This window comes from Paralichthys olivaceus, chromosome 5 (assembly GCF_024713975.1).
Source record: "Paralichthys olivaceus isolate ysfri-2021 chromosome 5, ASM2471397v2, whole genome shotgun sequence".
Classification (NCBI taxonomy): Eukaryota; Metazoa; Chordata; class Actinopteri; order Pleuronectiformes; family Paralichthyidae; genus Paralichthys; species Paralichthys olivaceus.
Window position 1 is genome coordinate 25,012,429 of NC_091097.1, and position 5,441 is coordinate 25,017,869.

The following is a 5,441-nucleotide window of genomic DNA, read 5'->3' on the forward strand; positions in this document are numbered from 1 at the left end:
GATGTAGTGCCTCACCACATAGGCATTGATTTTTGGAATAGGCTGGAATCCAGGGCTTTGATACAAGGACCTCTGTGTGCAATTTACCAAGCAATCAGGTTGCCACCTTTGAAATATTTACGCTGGTCTTAGTCTTAGTGAACTTTATTGTCAACCAAATAATGCAACAGGTAGTTACACAGAGGATTGAAATTGCATTTCCCCATACTCTAAATGTGCAAGTAATATATAACACACAATATATAACCTACAACAAACAGTGCAAACAAACAATGGAAACAACATATACAGACAGAAAAAAACCATATACAGACAGGTCTAATGCTGCTTGATCATAACTAAGAAAGACCTGGCCAGCCTTTCCCTTGAAAATACCAAGAGAGGTCTGTACCTCAAGAGTCTAGAAGAAATCAACAGAAAAGAGACATAATAATTTGTTTTACTGCACAGTTAAACTGAAAACATGAACACATTTGTTATCATACATTTAATAAATTACTTGAGGTATTCAGGCCTGAAAAGCTCTCGCTGTGGCCCCCCCATATCATCTGCATCTTCTCCTACAAACTCAATGTGTGGTGAATGCTTCCAACAGAAAGTGACTCTGGAGATAGCCTTAATGGCAGAAGCCTTTTCCTCCTGATGTAAATGGTGGATTCCATGCCATCAAAAAGGTGATCCTCTTGGAATGTTTTCAAAATCGTGGCAAGATCCACTTCTTCCTAAATTACATCAAATGTATGGTGTACATCATTGAAAAAGGGGCAATAACCAATCATTTTCATTTTGAGTATGTGGAAGGCATAGATGAACAATTCTTGTAATGAAAATCCTGCCAGTATTTCTTAATGAAAAAAATTAAATAAAACCTACCAATGGAGGAACGTCACTTTCAAAAGGAATTGAAAGACTGTGGTCCTCATCCCCATCCTCAGAATCATCAATGAGGAAGTCACTGATGGGAATCCTAAAGAATTGTGAGCATTCAATTTTCAGGCTTTTCAAATAAATCATTTCAAACTTCTCTGTAAAATCTTTGTAATAGATGAGTATTGGCACTGTTTATAGGTTTTTAAAAAGTGTCACACGTGGTTCCAGTTTTAATAAACTTTTAAAATACTGTACTTGTTTTGTGGTTACACACGTGCCCTTCTGTGAAAGACCTTGAAAGTACAAATGCTGCATGAAATACTAATGTCTAAATACATCAATATTTCAAAAACATGCTTAATACCACATATGCAAAAATACCAAACCATACTCATGCAGATACTTACCTCTGGGGTCCCAGCATTCAGCCACTCTGCAGGATCCAAACTTGCCTCCTGTTGATTGACAAGACTGACCATTTATTCCAACTGTCTTTTACTGAGGTTCAATTTGAAAATTGAAAAGATGACTTTTTAAGTTGGACTCTTTGACATTAAGATCATTCTTTACTGTAGTCTTAATTATTAAGAGAACATACAAAATACAGGGCTGCAGATTAACTTTTTCCACTTGGAGCACTGGTGCTCCCAACTGTAAATTTTAGGAGCACCAGAACATTTAGGGGCAACAGAACATTTAGGAGCACCATGTAATGCATTGGCACTTATATTATTATTCCTCAAACATTCTGGGTTTATTATTATGGGTGCCTTGCCAGCTGGGGGCTCCGCCCCATGCAATACATTGGCACTTATATTATTATTGCTCGAAACCTTCGACTTATTATGGGTACCTTGCTGGCTGGGGGGTTCGCTGTGGGGAATCAACTGATCCAGACAAATGTGTTTCTGTTATGCACAGAATATCGGCAAGTCACAGTTCATGGTGGCACTTCATGTCCTCAATGTGAGAAGGAAGTCCCTGAGCATTGTTGTGTACTAGTGTCAAAGTTTGAGCTGTTTGATCTGCTGCTGTGATGTTTTGCAACAGTGGCCTTGTGCTCTGGAAAGATGCTCGTTCCATATTTTCCATCGCAGCTGCAATTTGAGGGTCAGCATAGATTTTATTTTCGTCCAAATCTGTTATGTAAAGTCCTTGGAGTGAGGTTGTCCGGCTGAAGGCAACATAGGACATTCCAGACTCAAACACACGCTTTAAGCACACTACTGCAGACTGCATTGTCATGCCTTGCACTTTGTGAGCTGTGCAGGCAAAGGCCAGCTTCATCGGGAACTGCCTTCGGACCACTCCTTTTTTGCTGGTGTATTCTTCGCTCTTTTCAATGTACACCAAGTCATCTGACGGTCCTTTTACCTTTTTGCAGAGTTTTCGTCCGGCGGTTGGATTGTCTAACTTAAGTCCAACCAGTCTCACTGTCGTTCGTCCACTTTCCTCTCTTGTCACAAGGTTGGCAATTGTTCCAAATGTGCCATTAACGAGCCCATCCTCCACATCCAGATTCCTGATCAGCATAACGCGTACGCCGTGCGCAGCTTGTATGTTGTCAGGTAAATCTCTTTTGTTTTCCTTGACACCTCCAATCTGGACCATTTGCCGGCTGGGGATGTCCTTCAGATGGTCTTCTGCCTTGATGTTGACAAAGTCAGAATGGAGAGCACTTACGGTTGCAGAATTGTGCGCATCAACCTCTTTGTTTGTTGCAAATATATGCAGGGCACTGGGTGGGCAGTTGTTGATGTCAGTGACACGTGTGTTGAGCAAAGCTCTGTCATTGTCACATAGCGCTTCTGTCTTTGGTTTGACGCGCATCCTATTTAGCAGCTCTGCAAAAGCAAGATCATCTTTTTGACGCATGATCTGTGTCAGGGTGACCATTTTAAAATTGTCCTTCCATAGGTCAAGCACAGACCCCTCATAGACACAAAGTGGTTTGGCTTTACCTAGGGGTGGCAGTTAGTAGAAGTCTCCTACTGCCAGGACAGACATCCCTCCGAAAGGTTTCTTGTTGCCTCTGATCTGTTGAAATCTCCAGTGGACATAGGAAAACAACTCTTTGTAAACCATGGTTATGTCATCGAATATGAGAATATCTGCATTGGATAGTGTTGCTCTCATTTCATCCAATGCATTGCCAAGTCCTTGATATGGTGGTTTCAAAGATTTTGGCAGTTTGAGGATGGAGTGTAAGGTTTTTCCAGATATGTTGAATGCTGCAGTGCCAGTAAATGCAGTCAGTAGCACTGCAGGCATGGACATGTCTGCCTGGTCGCGGAATCTGGGGAGTTGGCACAGAATCTTGGTGGCCTCCTCATATATGCATTTGATTACGTGGGATTTTCCACAGCCAGCTCCACTGGAGACAAAGTAAAAGAATTGGTCTGGATTGTTGCCCCAGACACGCTTGAGGCACCACTCGCGCACAGCGTAGAAAATGGACGCCTGCGTTTCGTTGAGGCTTCAGTATAGCTGTCTAACATACTCAGCACTCAGCTTTGGCGCCTCTACTGCTGGTACAGTTCCATCACGTGTGACTTCATACTCAGGCACGTCGTCTCTCTCATTTTCCTCATTGGGGTCCGATACTGGTCGCTGGTCCAGGCACTCCAAATGATCCACCTCAGCCTCTGATGCAAAACGGTTCCATGCATTAAAAAGGGAACCTTCTTCACTGACCTTTTCCAGGGCCTTCTGCAGTTTTTTGCCATGTCCTTCATATCGGTTCTTCATGGCATCCACCAGGTCTTTTACTGCATACTCCCATTTGGTAGCACACTTGTAGTACTGCTCATATGTCGGGTATTGTTCACTTTTGAGGTCATCGTTGGATCTGTGTGGCAAGTACAGTTTAAGCAACCTGCAGTGAAACTTCTCTGGGTCTTTCTGTTCTGAGAAGCGGGGAAATCTGATGATGGCAGGTTTTCCTCTAGTTCTTTTTTGAATGAATCCTCTTTCATTCAAAAGGCGAATGGCATTTGGACCTTCTGTTTGTCGTCCATAGAGTATCCTGTACTCTGAAGCAAACTGAGCCAAAGACATGGTTTCGAGTTCCTCGGGTCTGTCTGCGTATTTCTCTGGTAATCCCGACATCCACACTTGCTCTGTATCAGGAGCCATTTCCTTCAACTTGCTCATGGGAAGACTCATCTTCAGTGTGTTTTCATCAGTCTGTACAAACACCACACTGCGCGAAAACTTTTTTAGTGGTAAGCTGCATGTCCGCGCCACAGACTCTTGAGCACTTACCTCTCTGTGCTTGGAGTACGCCTGCATGATCTGTTTCATTTCGTCTTTCTCATTGACGTCTTTTTTACGCACTTCACCGATGACTTGATTGAGCGTCTGAGTCATCTCATGTTCCGGCTTGGACATGTACGACAACATGTAAGCGATGCAGCAGTACTCATCGAGAACAAACTGAATGTCCATGTTAGCGTTCCATACCCTCAGCATATGGACATTGAATCCATTCACCCAACAGTCGATTGGACGACGCTTCATCACAATGACATTGCCAGTGGTTAGATTCTCGACATTGACCCTGAATTCTTGGTAGGTCATCTGGAATTTCTCCAGCAGTTCTGAAAAAGTCATGGGTGGGTTCTTTGATTCGCGAAGGAAAGTCCATATTGGTTTGAGTTTAGCCATGGCGTCCTTTTGGATCTGTCGAAGACGTCTCTGTTTTGGCTTGGACTTTTTCCCTTTTCCCCCACTTTTACTAGTTGCTGGTTTCTTGTCAGCATCATCTTCACGGTCGTCTGGTGATGACGGTTTTGTCCATAGGTGCTTTAGGATAACCAAATCTGCACTCGCTGCTGCCTTTTCTGTAAGATTTGGAATGATTTCTGCTGTGCATCTGAACCTCGGAGACGATTTTGTGGAGCTCGGGGTCTGCATTTGGGTCAGGCATCTGGCATGTTACATGCTGGTCGATGAACTTGCACACTTTATCGTCCTTATCCTCTCCAAACTCAGGTGCATCCTTAATCCAAACCACCAAATGGATGTGTGGGCTTCCTCTGGCTTGAAACTCCACTCGATAGAAGTAATCCTCTACTTGACCAATGGGCTGTGCGTCTGACAGGATCAGATTCATTAGCGCATCAACCCTTTTTTCAAACATCCGCATCACAGTGACAGGGTTGCTTCTGGAATGTCACATTTTGCATTCCAGTCGAGCACTAAGTACTGATGCCCTTTGTACTTGATGTTCCTTTTCAGTTTAACCTGTAACAGATGGGCTTCACCACTGGGTCTTGGGAGACAGTTCACTGTTGCACTTACTTCTGATGGCACACACACAACAGCGCCGTGTACTGCTCTTTGCTGTCCTTTTGGCAATGCAATAATTTTCGCAAAAGGCAAGACTTTGGCAATTAGCTGTCTCTCAAGCACATTTAATTCACCCAACTCTGGTGGGATAGGTGCCAGCTCTAATTCATTAGCCACTGCAATGGATGGCATGCTTCCTCTTCTCAGGTGGCTGTTACAAGTGTGGCAAATCCACTCCTGCTGCCTTTCTTGTGGAACTGTACAAGTAGGCGAGCATTCCA

The 5,441-nt window shown here is 43.5% G+C and overlaps 1 long non-coding RNA gene across 1 annotated transcript; it reads right to left on the reverse strand.

Annotated features, from left to right (window-relative positions):
• Positions 1–528: 528 nt before the first annotated feature.
• Positions 529–1,327, reverse strand: LOC138407668 (uncharacterized). Its single transcript, XR_011240997.1, has 3 exons — positions 1,278–1,327; positions 874–967; positions 529–722 (listed from the first exon to the last, which is right to left on the reverse strand). It is a non-coding gene; the product is annotated as an uncharacterized lncRNA (long non-coding RNA).
• Positions 1,328–5,441: the final 4,114 nt, after the last annotated feature.